Below are 14,564 nucleotides of genomic sequence, written 5' to 3'. Positions count from 1 at the left end.
CCGTTAAAAGAATGCAGTTCAACAACAGTTTCACAGCTTTTTCATTTTATGGGTTAATTTGCTAATCTTTGTAAAGTGCCTCGAAGATTAAAGGTCTATGTAAGTGCTAGGTATTATTTCTAGTAATCATGGGCTATACAGATTATATATAGCGAGTGGCAGTGGGAGGGAGACGGAGTGCTTGAGATTTTAACTAGGGTGGCCACCTGTCCAGGTTTTCCCAGGATTGTCTCTTTTTTGACGTAGCTGTCCTGGAAAATCTGTAAGGGTGCTCAGTACACACTGCCAGTTGTCCAGTTCTGAGGGCTCAGGATCATCCCAGATGTCCTGTTTTTTGTACCTTGGAGATGGCAATCCTAATTTTAACCCCCTACAGCAGATATAAAATAAAGAGGTATTGACACACTGGTATTCTCTTGGTATTGACACCACCTCATCAATTATTGGGAGTGGACCACATCCACCCCGACTGAATTGGCCTTCTACACTGGTTCTCCACTTGTAAGGTAACTCCCTTCTCTTCATGTGCCAATATATATTTATGCCTGTATCTGTAATTTTCACTCCATGCATCTGAAGAAGTGGTTTTTCACCCACGAAAGCTTATGCCCAAATGAATCTGTTAGTCTTTAAGGTGCCACCGGACTCCTCATTGTTTTTTTAAAATAAAGAGGAACATTTTGGGGCAAAGATCTGTGTTGTCCTGTGTGTGTGCACCCTATTGCCAACTCTCACCATTTTCTCACAACTGTAGTGATTTGGGCGTCGGTTTTTTTACTTATCTCATCAAAAGACAATGAAAGTCATCAAATTATGAATTTTCCCTTTGTTAAAATGGCCACCATCTCCATTTACAATCAAGGGGATGACACCATCAAGATGGCCGCCATTTCCCTCCAGTATCATTACATGTGGAAGTGAGGCTGCCACTTCCCACTAATTTCAATTAGATTGAAGCCACACCCATGGGCAACATGGCTGACAGTCATTCAAGGGGCTGGACTGAACACATGGACTGTTAGGAGCAGCAGAGTTACTGTGAAAGATGGATGGGGAGAGCAGGGGAAGCCAGGCATTGGGGGAAGCAGGAGGCATATTAAGGGTTGCAGGAGAATGGGGTGCTGAAGGTTGTGGGGGGCAGAAGGGAAGGGGAGCAGAGGGAGACAACTCATGGGTAAGGAGAAAGAGTGCTGCCCAGTTGGAAAGAGGGGAGAAGAGAGTGAGTGAAGTGTTGTTTCTTGCAAAAGGCTAAACTAATCCCTTATTGTTTTTATAGTGACATTATTGTTGATATGAACTATTGATATAAGTTTAAAGTTCTGTAATATGTATAGCTGTAACTCATCAATGCCAAAAAGTAATATCAATTCTATATGCAAGTGTGAATCCATGATGCATTAATTAGGCCAGTGGTTCTCAAACTGTTTATCATCCGGCTCTTCTCTTATTAAAGGAAATAAACTAGGAGGGGAGGGAGTCAAGACAGTAATAGGACATGGATGGCAGTTCTCCTATTTTAGGGCAAGGAGCAGGTAAACTGAGTCTCCATATGAGCAGAAGGGAGACGCATTAATTTCTGTGTCCATTAAAAGTTGATATTTTAACCTGAAATTATCATACGCACATTGGCAAAGGAGTAGGGAGAATTTAAAAAGTAAAAAACAGACTAAAAACATGATCTGATGTTTGTTTGTTTTTAATTTCATGATGGGTATGTTCTGACTCATGATTTTTGATTTTTTGAGGCTGGCAGTACTGGTTCAGCGTGTAACAGAATGAGGCCAAAATCCCAACTGGGTCCTCTGGACACCACCACAATATAAATGTTAAATTAGAATCTGATGTATATTGTGCCAACCAAGAAATTGCATAACTTTCTGTATTCTTTCCTCCACGTTGCCTGTATCCTCTTTTGTCATTCTCAGTTTAGATGAAAGCTCATTGAGAGAGGGACCACATCTTAATTCCCAGTGAAAAGCACCAGACACACCTATGGCACTGTACAGAAGTGCAGCAGCCAATACTTAAACTTTGTCTCGTCTGTTAGCTTTTTCCCTTTAAATTGCCAAACATGGGGCATACTGTGCCATTGATTTTTTTGTTACTATTATTTTTTAATCAGAATCCCCATCACAGGCTTCCCATTAATCAATTCTGACTAAAAATTAATGGCACATTATGCCTCATTCAAATCCTGCCTAGGGAATTGATCCTGCAAGTACACACTATGTAAGTATCTTTCTGTATGCAAGTAGTCTCAGTGAATTACAGTTACTCATGTGAGTATGTATTTGCAGTGTTGGAGCCTGGTTTGTAATTTATAGTCTGATTCAAAGTCCATTGAAATCAGTGAAAAGGCTCCTATTGATTTCAGTCTTTAGTGACAGACAATGGATAGCATTTGATGTGATGGCAGTTAGATAGCCCATGTGAAATTAATTTGGTCATTTCAGTCCAGTTGTCCACAAAACATCACCACAATTGTCACCCTCACCGGCAGTTTGAGCTGAGCGGTTGAAGATTGAATGGGCTGAAAACTGGGCCACTAGCCCCCTAGTGGTGGTTTCTCTGGCAAGGGTTGAAACACAGTGATAGAGTAGCATGGGGAAAATGTGCATTGCCACTGCCCCACACAGTATCTGTTTCTGAGGATAAAAAGAGGATTTTTGGTTTCCAGGGCTGACAAACAGGAACAAAAGTCCCCCCCAAAATGCAAAGAATTTTGAAAAATAATTTGTACTACAAATAATGTAAAAATCCAAGTGGTGAGGACTTTTCCATTAAAGCAAAAGAGAAATGTATGTGCTGCGGGTGAAATTCACGCCTGTGCAGAGGTTCAGCATAAGGCTTTAGTCCTTCTTCATAGAATTGGATTTCCCCCTGTCTGTAGCTGAGTTCCTGTTACTGTTATTGTAGAGATTGTTATTTTATCCTTTATCCGGACACAGCCTTGCCTGCCTGATCCTTCAGTGAGGTCATAATTCTTGGTTGATCACACCACAGTATGCTGCCATGGAAATGATTTTAAAGTCACAAATTGTGTGCATTATGATTTCACAGCAGATGGGCTGTGAGGGAGGAAGTCCTCATTTAAATTTTTTTTTTTAAATTGCTTTGGTAACTAGCAAGCACAATAAGAAAAATTATGACAGTCTCATCAAAGGTTAATGGATTCATCTCTCTCTGATCTGTGGAAAGTCCAAGAGGAGGAATATTAAGCAGAGGCTGCTTCCATGAGCCCACTCAGCACTTTGGTTTTCTGACTGACTGGAAAATCCTGTAATCTGCCTGACTGCAGAAAACCAAGAGCAGTGGTGTGGAATTCAAACTTCCCTGCATCTCAAAGAACCCTTCAGTTAGTTGGTCTATGCAAAGGCTCTAGCAGGAGGTGGTAGATGGTAGGGGTGCAGAAGGCATGTGGCTTTGTTAAAAGACACCACACAGTGAAAGAGGGAGATTTGGACTCCCGAATAAGGAAGACTATTTGGAGATCTATCTGAGGTACTTATATGGCTCCCATCACCAAAACGTCCGAGCCCCTCACAATCTTTTAAATATATTTATCCTCACAACACGCCTGTGCGGTAGGGAAGTACTATTATCCCCATTTAACAGCTGGGAACTGAGGCACAGAAAGACTGCCATACAGGAAACCGGCGGTGTAGCAAAGAATTGAACCCAGGTCTTCAGGCTAATGCCCTATACACTAGATCCCCTAACCCCAACAGAAGAGATGTCTCTAAGCTAGACATTTGGGTCCTGATTCTCAGAGCTGCTGAGCATCCACAGCTCCCGGGGACCTCACTGGTGTTGTTGGTGCTCTGCATCTCCTTTGATTTCCAGAAGGAGGAGGGAGAAAAGTCACCAGAGAATATGCTCTTCCATAGCAAAGCAGCTCAGCAATCTCAAGGCAGAATTCTGAAGCTAAATATCTCTCTTCTAAAAAGAAAAGGAGTACTTGTGGCACCTTAGAGACTAACCAATTTATTTGAGCATAAGCTTTCGTGAGCTACAGCTCACTTCATCCGATGAAGTGAGCTGTAGCTCACGAAAGCTTATGCTCAAATAAATTGATTAGTCTCTAAGGTGCCACAAGTACTCCTTTTCTTTTTGCGAATACAGACTAACACGGCTGTTACTCTGAAACCTATCTCTCTTCTGTGTCTGCAGCATTCATTGTGATCAGCATTTCAGTGGTCGCAGATTGTGTCCTATGTATTTAACTGATAGCAGAGTGAAATGCTGCATGTTCTACTTTGTTCCATGACTAGCTCTTGATCACTATAAGAAGAAACCAGATGGTTCCCAAGATAAGTGATCAGTACTCCTGGAGGTTTTGAAACAGAAAAAGAGAGATGCCAGTGTGCCTTTTGCCAGGACCCATCTTAAGCACAGGCAATACAAGCAAATACTTGGAGGGGTTGCACTTTGGGGATTCTCTCACTCTAGACTCAGCAACTAGTCTTCCCTGTCGGCCATAGGCCCAGAGGGGGAACACATCTTGCCTCCAGATCTCCTCCATCAGCATAGGGCCCTGAAAATCATAAGGTCAGTCCTACCCAAGATTTGATCCAATTAGGTTGCTGTGCTTTTCTGTACATGTATTTTAATGTCTTGTTTTTCAGATAATGCATCAGATCAGCCTCTCTCTGCTCTTCCTGTGCTTGTGATTTATACAACTGAAGGAGTAAGAAAACATATTTAACTGATCAAAAACCAAAATGCCCTGGTATGTAGGAAGCTTTCATTGGGTCCTTTCTTTGCAAAAAAAAAAAAAAAAAAAAAAAAAGAAGAAGAAGAAGAAAGGGGTGAGGTTGGGGTTTGGTTTTTTGGGAGGGTGGATTGGACAAACTGATACTGATATAGAGCCTTGTTTTGCCACCATTCGTTTGCACCATGTGTCCTGACCTTCAGCCAAACACCACTTCCTGCCATTAGCACAGAGATCAAGATCTCTGCAAAAGAATACAGTACCAGCTTTTGTGTTTAAACAATGTATTACAGGTACCTTAGTTTCCACTGACATAGATGATGGTACAAGGCCCAATCCACCCCTTAAGTTGTAATAAGATCACCATTTAATTCAATTGAAGATCCATAAATGGATCCATAGCAGAACTAGGGGGCAAAGAGGACAACGATCATAGCGAAATTACCTATTGGGGCCTAACCTAACTCCTACTGAAGTAACTTGAAAGACTCCCATTGATTTCAATAAGAGCTGGATCTGATCCTACAGTAGCAATTCCACTGTCTTGCAAGTTTCCAGCCAGAGAATGTACCCTATATTAAAGGGATAGTGTCAGGTAACTTTGGTCCAAAATATAGGGTCTCTTTAATGGACATTGGAAGGTTTTACAACTCCCAATATTAAAGCTGGGCAAATAACAAAAAAAACAACAACTTGTGAATCTTTTAAAGGGAAAAATATTTTTAAAAAAATCAATAAGAATATTAATCCTATAATATTTTACCATCTATACCTAATCAAAACACGTTTTTTCAGTTTTTTAAAAATAAATGGAAACAGGTTTTGATTAGATTTCATTGAGGTGTTGGAAACCCAAACACTACAGCATGTGAAAATCTGAAAGCAAAACTGACTAGAAACAAAAGTCAGACTACCTAGTATATTTTCATTATCCAAGCCAATCAAATTGCAGCATGCAAAGAGCGTGAATAGTGAAACATACACTGGAACTGTACTCTGATTTCAGTTGTAATGAACAAAGGGATAATGAATAGTGATAAGCTTTATTTTATTTTCAATCTATAAAATGTCTATCAACCCCTTTGGTCCCAAATACAAAAAAGATGTATACATGTGATCTAAGCCAAAAGGCTGAGAAGAAGACAAACATCTTTTAGCCCCAAAGACTAAGGTCCCAGTCCCGAAAGGAGCTATCCCTGGGCAGACCACTTTAAGCTATCTTCTGCAGTGTCTAGAGGCAGGGGGAAGTCTCTCCCAGCTGTCCTGGATATGAGGCTTTTCAGCTACATTTATGCTGCTCAGGCCCTTTTACTCAACATAAAGAGGTTGGAGAGAGGGTGAGGATCCCGTCCTTAGTGTCACTATGAGTGAAATTCATAACAGAAGGCATAAGTGGGACTTAAGTAGTACATAGACCTTTTGCAGCTGCTCTGCCTAGGAGGTAATTTAAACCTGTGTGTGAACCTCCTGTTATGATCCACAAGAGCTCCACTACTTATTATAGTCTTTATATGCTCTTAAGGACTGACCTTTCTTCAAAAGAAGATATAAAAAGCAGGTGGATCTCTGCCTCACTGAGGGCAAAACTTAAGTCACAAGCTGACTTTTATTTTATTTTAAGCTGGGGTCAGGATTCCCCTACCATGCTTATGCAAAATATAGTCATGTGTGGAGTTGAACTGAAGCATTTCTGTGCAAACCACGTGTCTCCTTCAACCTAGAACAGACTTCCTAGTCATTTCTCTAGTAGACCTAGCGCATTAACTCTGATTAGTGTTCTATGAAGAATAAATAATTGTTGAATGAAACTGTAAGGTCCAAAGATGATCTACAATATGTGACACCAAAGAATGGAATATGCCCTCATCATATCCTATTCCTGGCCATAAGCAAAAAAATCCAAATAATTCAGCAATGTAGGATGGTGTCACTTTACAGCAGGGCTGGCAGTTTTAGGTGTAGAGCTCAAATCATCATATTATCTAGATACCCTGATCATAAGAAAGTAAGAAGCCATAATATTTAAAAAAAGAGGGATCTCTGCTCTCACTGTCCTGGGAAGCAGTGCATGTGTGTTTGTGCTGTGTAATCAACGTGGCTTTTGTTTTGTTATCCATTGAGAACCAGGTCCCACACAATGGAATGTTGCAACTTACCCTTTCACACAATGTATAGGCAATTCCCGCTCTGTTACATTGCCATCAATCCATTAAACACAGTTTTAAAGTTGTATTAATTATAGGTGATTATTATCTATTGAAAGTTAAGAAGAGTATTCGTATATCTGTCATAAATATATATATATTTTAAAGGTTACATATGGAAGAGTTAGGCCACTGATTGGGTTTATAAACCAAAGTCACAAATTAACATGATATCCAAAGGCAAAATAGAGCTTGTGCGGATGAGTGAATTAACTGAAATGTGCAAAATCATGTGACCAGACTGACAATGACAGAAGTTGTGCATCTGCTGAGTATTAGCAATACCCGTTATTCCAGCAGGAGATTGAAATAAATTTCTTGAGAGCAGTTTGCTCCCAATTTGTTCATTTCAAATGGCAGGACACAAATAATTTTTGCATAAGACCAAATTCTCCAATTTTTGATCAAATTGTGGCTCATTTATGTGATAGAAGATCACTAACCTTTTTTGATGGAATACATATTTTTGGAGGACAAACAAATCCCAACAGATAGTTTACTGCAGAAGCCATTGTTGGCACAAGTTATACAGTCTTTGCTATATGACTTTAAGGACCCAAGGGTAGAATCGGCCCTTTAAATGTTTAGGATACTTTTTAGGCTTGATTTTCATTTACATCTATGTCCATTTACACTGTGTAAAGGCGACTTTAAATGGATACAAATGACATTTATGCCTATCCACAGATCTCTTTGCACTGCCAGACCCATTTAAAGGGGCTGTAATATAAATGAAAATCAGAACATTTCAAAAGCAGGTGGATTTTACCTTCTTTTTGTTCATCTGCTCCTTTAGAAACACAAACACACAGATGCACCAAAACATTGTGGCTTTTGTTTCTTTTCATTTTACAAATTATGGACATGAGGGCAGTCATCGGAGATGATTTTAAAAAAAATTGTTTGAAAGTTCATCCCTTTGTCAGAAATCTAAAAATTCTGAACTGGCTCTGTAGCTGGTCAACCTGCCCCTCGCTAGGATCTTCCACCCCACCCCCCAGACCCACAATTTGCAAATATTGAGTTGAAGTTTTTTTTTAATAAATCAAAACAGTCAATAAAAACATCTGACCGAAAATAACTCAAAATTTGGAAACTTTCAGCTATTTTCACTAGTAATCTTTTGTGCCTTCAATATAAGTGGAGAGTGTGTATGTCTATCCACCCCTATTACCTAAATCTAGAGCATGAAAAGGTAAGCATAAACCTCAGTTGGAACCACAGAAGAGAAAGGCAGAAATCAATTTTGGTATCAACACTCACAGATATTAAGCTTAACCAGGCAGTCAAAAACACACCTACTCAGTTGACAGTGCCCCTGTAAAAAAGTCTTCTGACATCACTTTGACATATTTACCTTCTTAGATGATTATTCAGTTACAATAACGTGGTGCTTTTCTTCAAACATTCGAATGCAAGCATCTTGCAATCCCCCATTCTAGACAGAAAAAACAAAATGTTCAATAAACAAGGTTGTATAGCTGGTTTCAAAGGTGCAAGGTGGGGTCTAACTATGCACCCCACAATACTATTAACATGAAACCAATTTGAAAACTTCAGGGGTGGTTCTAAAACCAAGTCCAGATTCCAGGTTTTTGGAAAGTTCTATATACACAATTAAAATATGAATTTAGAATAGATAACATGTCCCTGCCATTCAGAGGACAGCATGCTTCTCAAAAGTCATATTAGCCTGTGATTGCTATAAATGGCTGGTATTTAGAACTCAGATGCAATCAGTACATATGAATTTTAAATGAATTTAAGTAAATAGAAAATAGCGTGCAACCTATCTCACTACATCCTTGTAGGTTAAAGCCAAAAAGACATTAAATCTTAATTTTAAAGGGTGAAAGGATCCCTCTGTTTACAGGAGATGAATGGGAATTTCAGGCATTAACTGAGAAACAGTATTTTCCAGAAAACAATAAACAAGAGTGATCTGAAGTCTTTAAAAAAATACAAAAGGTTTAAAAAGCTACATTAGAAGTAGAGCATGAAGGAGAAAAAAAAAACCTCCTACCTCCCCAGGTAGCCTGACCTGATTCTAAACGAGCTAGTTATTTAAGGAAGACAGTTTCATCAATGCCCTTACAATGTAAACAGTGATTGGAACTTTGTTTTCAGCTGATACACAAAATGCACATAGTCACAGCCTGAAAAGGCCAGGACTGTCATTCCTGCCTCCTCACAGATCTGTTTTGTTTCACCAACAGACAGAATTCAGGCAGATCTGAACACTGGGTAAACGATGAGCACAGGCTGTTTAGCATGCCGCCTCTTTCCTCGTTCTCACCGGCTTCTCTGGCTGCTACACGTGGTCGGGATCAACAGTTTGCCGAGCTCATCAGTGACACCTTGAACTTTTAAAGAAAATGGGTCTCGCCTTAAGATTTTCGGACCCTGCCCCCTTCAAACCTCACTAGAGAAGAGCGTCCCGAAGGGGGCTGTGTAAAACCTGGATCCTGCCTTTTCTTTGTACCCAAGACCTCAAATTGTACCATCATAATAGAGACTGAATCGAGCCGCTCCTACTGCTCCCCAAAATACCCGGTCCCGATGCACTCCTCCAACAGTGCTGTTAAACGCTGGGTCGTGCCAATTTTGGCCTTGACCCCCCCCCCATTATAACGCTTAAACAAGGAGCAAAACACCCACCCACCGTGCATCCTGGAACAAGAGGGCTGCTAATAGCAGGTCCATTCCGCCCCCCCCCCAAGACTGGATCCTTACAGTTTTTGACCCCAAGAAGCAAAATGCCACTGTCTACCTGAACTACGTTTACACAGGAAAACTGGGTGTGAGGTATGCAACCAAACATCAGCTGGATCCAGCAAGATTCAGGTGTCAAATTAAAGTGTTTGCATCTCTCTGTTAGGAGGATGTGATGGGGCCAGGGGGGTTCTCGGGGGAGAATGGTAGAATCATGGCTTATTCTGTGTTCCCATAGTACAGCTTCTGTGTTTGTGGCCAAAAACACAGCGGGATCCAGATGCCAGATTTGAGGTGTGGTTCATCATGGGCTGGATAGTCAAGGTGCAGCAGGAACAGCTACTGCTTGCTCGCTTTTTAGGAGGTCGCATCTGAGGGGGACTAGGACCAAAAACTGATAGAGACCTGTTCTGGGCCCACGTCCGCCTATTTATGCCGCTGGCGCTGTGGGATGCATTGGGGTCCAGGTGGTTTGTTTGTTTGTTTGTTTGTTTTTGGTGTAAGAGGAGCGTTTACACTTGTTCTTCATGAAGCGTTACCATTTGGGGCTGGGGGGAAATGAGTAGGATCCAGGTGCCAGAATCGGATGGGGAGGGACAGTTGCATGGGAATGTGTTGGAGGGGCTGGGGTATTTTCTAGGGGGTGGGGAGGAGACAGTGGGAGTGGTTAGCCTTGTTCTCTATTCCGGTGGGATCGATTGGGGTCTTGGGTACAACATCAGCAGGATCCAGGTAGATGCAGTTTTTGGCATATCCAATGATTTCTCTCCCGGCCCTGCCAACTCCTAGCTAAATAATAATATAAAAAAACTGGCGGTAGCGATAGACTTTTAAGTTTCCCAAAAGGGAGAGAACTCCCCCCACCCCCGACACACAGACACACGTGGATGGATCGCGGAGGGGGAGGAATTTTTTTTATAATGAGACTCTTAAAGGCGCCTGGGTCAATTTCAGTTTCTAACTTTCTCCCAAATAAAGGGACCCCGGTAGAAGAGCCGCTGGTGGTATCGTATGCAAATACGCATGCTGACGTCAGAGATCATGTGGGTTTTGGCGTAGATCCCCACTGATCGAAGGATTTTTTTTTTTATTTAATTTTATTTTTTTGCCAGTGTTTGTGCTGGGGGGGGGTGGCGGCGGTGGTGAGGGGGGCTTTGCCCAGGCTCCCCAGCCGGCTCCCACGTTCCCCAGCGTGGCGACAGGCAGAGCCCTTCCACTGGGGGAAAGTTCGTGCCGCCGCCGCCTAAAGCCCTGGGCGCAGGTAAGAAACTTCCCCCCCCTTCCCCTTCTCCCCCCCCCCCCCGCTTGCAAGAAACCCCGACCCGCCAGGGGAAGTGCCGAGGGCTCCCTCGAACCCGGGAACCTCGCTGCCCACATGCACTTGCGAGCGCTCCTGCTCCTCGCCTGAGCCCAGCGCAGCGCAGCCGGTCGCCAGCCACTCAGACCCAACTTTTCCTCCCCGACTAGCGCCTTCGGAAACGGGCTCGTGAAGGGAACTTCAGCTGGGAAGGAGGAGGGGGGGGGATTGCAGCAGGGAGAGAAGCTGCAGGCTGGAGGGGGGGGATCTGATTTTGTTTAAACGTATCCGCCCCCCCCCATGCAAGTTTGGGTGAATGGGGCAGAGAAGAGGAGGAGGGAGAAGGAAAAAAAACATGTCTACGTTTCCCTGTGTCTGTCGACATCAGCAACACAAAATATGGCGTCCGCTTTCGACAGGGCGTTACGTAGAGGCGAGCAGGGCGAATTTTTTTTTGGTATTGCCTCCTTTTAAAAGCTCCCTCTGGTTTAAAGCCAAATAAATCCGCGGATCTGGGTGCCCAACTGGGGGGGGGCAGGTCCCCTGGCTCCTGCTGGAACGTGTAGCGTTTGCACCGCTCGCCACCCCACTCCTCTGAGTTGGCAGAGATGGGGGGGGGGGATATTCTTTCCCAGTGACGATTTGTCCTTAACGTGGTGGCAGGCACCATGACGCGCTGGGGAGCAGCCCCTTTAAATTCTAACAGCTCCTGGTAACTGCAGATAAGAGGTGAGAGAGAGAAGCAGCTGCTGAGATATTGTGTTACAATCATGAGCTAGAGTGTTTCTATCCCCGGCCCTGAGGTGGGTAGAGGTTGACACCACTGCCCCAACACACTACCCCCAAAGAAAACTTGCCACGACACTGATCATCCTCCAAACGGAGTTGCTCTTCTCTTTTTAGTGCATCCATCTTTCCTCCTTTTAAGAAAAAAAAAGTCTCTCTCAGTGGCTGGTGCTTTAAACCATCCCATCAGAGGTTAATTCCTCGTTGCTGGTGGTGGTGTTTTCAGTTCTTTTGTTGCAACTTGCTTTTCAAAGAGAACGTTAGTAAACTTAGAAATCTTAGTTAAACTTGTCTCTTGGCTTCTTCCAACCACTTTTGGGAAGAGTCTTCCAGAATCCTGGCAGAGTTTTTGATTTTTATAAAGCATTACATCGGTGATTTTTGTTCTTTTCTGTCTTGGCTGAGACTAGGGGGAGAGAGTAAGAGAGGCAGATTCTCCCGCCCCTCCACCGTGTTGATAGGATTAAAACTTGGTTCTCAGGAAGTGAGGTTGTGATTTGCTGAGGAGTTCCACCTGATTGATTGACTTCAAAGACATGTGGGGGTCTCTGCCCTCAACTGTTTCCTGATTGCCTTTTGTTTGCTTTTACTGTGGAATGCCAGCTTTTTTAAATGACAGGTTTCAGAGTAGCAGCCGTGTTAGTCTGTATTCGCAAAAAGAAGAGGAGTACTTGTGGCACCTTAGAGACTAACAAATTTATTTGAGCATAAGCTTTCGTTAGCTTTTTAAATGGGGCTTCTCTGGTAACTTTTTTGAATGAAAGTTCCTGATCTTGTCAGTGCAGATGCTGTTTGCAAACGATTGGAGTTGTAGAGGATTGCAGGAGGCCTGCCAAAAGAGAAGAACAAAACAAACAAAACTTCTGTTTAAAATTTGAAGTATAAAGGGGTGGGGGAAGATACTAAAGAACTGGGGAAGGAGAGCTAAGCAGGAGGTATTAAATCAAAAGGTAACTTTACATTTAGACGATCTCTGTGTTTTATCATCTCATTACATTTCTGTCCCAAGGCAGCAATGCCACAAAGCATCAGATGACTACCAACAAGAATATATATCTTGTAAAATGGCATATTTAACATCACTAGGGAGTTATGAAGCCCTCATAAGTGCTTGGTCACCAGTGGAATACTACTTGGTTTTTTTGTTTGTTTTAAATATGAGAATACAAGCAACCATAGTGTGATTTCTTCCCCCTGCTGCCATTTGACTGTGCAGATATCAGGGCCCCAGTTCAGGAAGATACTTCAGCATGTGCTTAACTTCAAGAACATGAAGCCTCAACTAATTTCCTGAATCAGGGCGCAACACATTAAAAATGACAACTACCTGAACTCCCTTTTTAAAAAGAAATATTCTGGTTGTGTAAGCACTCTCTGATCTCTAAAAAAGAAAAGGAGTACTTATGGCACCTTAGAGACTAACCAATTTATTTGAGCATAAGCTTTCATGAGCTACAGCTCACTTCATCGGATGCATCAAATAAATTGGTTAGTCTCTAAGGTGCCACAAGTACTCCTTTTCTTTTTGCGAATACAGACTAACACGGCTGCTACTCTAAAATCTCTGATCTCTGTTTCATTTTTTGGTTTACATACAAGTAGTTTGCCTCTTGCTTGTTAATGCTCTGCCTTTATTTGTTACACTCAGTGCTATGGGTTAAGCATATGGTCAGTCTCAGGTATGAGGCACTAACAATCCTGTAAAACCACTTAAATTCATAACTTTAACTATGTATTAATTTCCCCATCAAAGAAAGCAATGTACTGCACAGTATGATAGTTGAAAATTTAAATGCTAAGAAGCCTTTTAAAGTTTTAGCACCAGCCTTTATTCTCATTCTACACCTTTAACCTATTCATTCTTTCCAAAACCTCTATCATATATGGGTGGAAGATTTCACTTGTCATCTCCTCTCTCTGTGCCCCTTATGGTCCCAATCTAGGAAAGCACTTAAGCACATGCTTAATTTGAGCATGTTTAATAGTCCAATTGATGTCAATATGACAACTCATGCCTAAAATTAAAGCTAAATTCCCACCTGCTCCTCCACATAAAGAGCAGAAACTCTCTCAGGTTTTCTCCAGATAGGTTGCCAGTTGAAAGTGTTTGAAAGTAGCTCATTCTTGGATAAATAATGCCTCCCAAGTTCCAAAAGTCCTCTTCTCCAAGTTATGATAAATATATGATCTCTAATCAGCATGTATAAAATTAATATGCTGGCCCTAGTACTAGATGTTAGTACCATCACATCTGTTCTTTTTGCTGGTGAAACTTTATAAGAGAAGACAGCACTTGAGTGTAAAAAAGGTATCCTTTTTTCTTTTTCTTTTCTTTTCTTTTTTTTTTCTGAATCCCCAAAGTATCTGATTGCTGTTGACCAGGCCTGGATCTGCTTGTCCCTGTACAGAATGTTGATTTTAAGGCCAGAAATGACATCACAGTATTTGCATGTATCATGACTTCACTTTTTACTCCCTCCGTTCTTGGATGGTCTCGCAGAGTATCTTAGCTGCAGCACAGTTAATGTTTTGGGTCTGTTTGTGGTGTAGTTTGTTTTTGTTTTTATCTTGGCCCAAATTACTGTTCATCATGTCCACTGAGTTTGAGGAATAAAAAGGGCTACTGACAATAAATAAAATAATATGTTGTGTATAATTTACGGCAGTATCCCTGTAAAACCAGATCCCTTCACAATTGAGGGGATGTCTTGTAGATAATAGGAAAATTAAGTTTAACTTTTCAATGAAAACAGTGTGATCTAGATTTTTGGCTTTTAAAAAGGAATTTCTTCCATGCTTTAGTATCACTTGACTAATCGTGTTTTGCCCTAATTTGTGAACCTGTCTGGTGGTA

The 14,564-nt window shown here is 41.8% G+C and overlaps 1 protein-coding gene and 1 long non-coding RNA gene across 4 annotated transcripts in view; one reads left to right on the top strand and one right to left on the bottom strand.

The window, feature by feature from the left end:
• Positions 1–12,169, bottom strand: part of LOC141982129 (uncharacterized) — a 43,659-nt gene extending 31,490 nt beyond the window's left edge. Inside the window, exons 1-3 of one of the 2 annotated variants that reach the window (XR_012637972.1) lie at positions 11,782–12,169; positions 8,273–8,353; positions 6,019–6,072 (exon numbers count right to left, since the gene is read on the bottom strand). This is a non-coding gene — a long non-coding RNA (uncharacterized LOC141982129). Of the gene's footprint in view, positions 1–6,018; positions 6,073–8,272; positions 8,354–11,781 lie in introns of those variants that run through there. The other variant, XR_012637973.1, reaches the window with a different exon arrangement.
• The window catches only part of ZHX2 (zinc fingers and homeoboxes 2), a 116,333-nt gene continuing 112,525 nt past the window's right edge, over positions 10,757–14,564 (top strand). The window contains exon 1 of one of the 2 annotated variants that reach the window (XM_074943896.1): positions 10,757–10,888. The gene's annotated coding sequence lies outside the window, so the exon portion shown is untranslated. The remainder of the gene's footprint in view (positions 10,889–14,564) is intronic. The other variant, XM_074943895.1, reaches the window with a different exon arrangement.

The sequence above is a fragment of the Natator depressus genome, chromosome 2, assembly GCF_965152275.1.
Source record: "Natator depressus isolate rNatDep1 chromosome 2, rNatDep2.hap1, whole genome shotgun sequence".
Taxonomy (NCBI): Eukaryota; Metazoa; Chordata; order Testudines; family Cheloniidae; genus Natator; species Natator depressus.
Note: the sequence above shows the minus strand (reverse complement) of the source record. Positions and strands in the feature narration are given on the sequence as shown.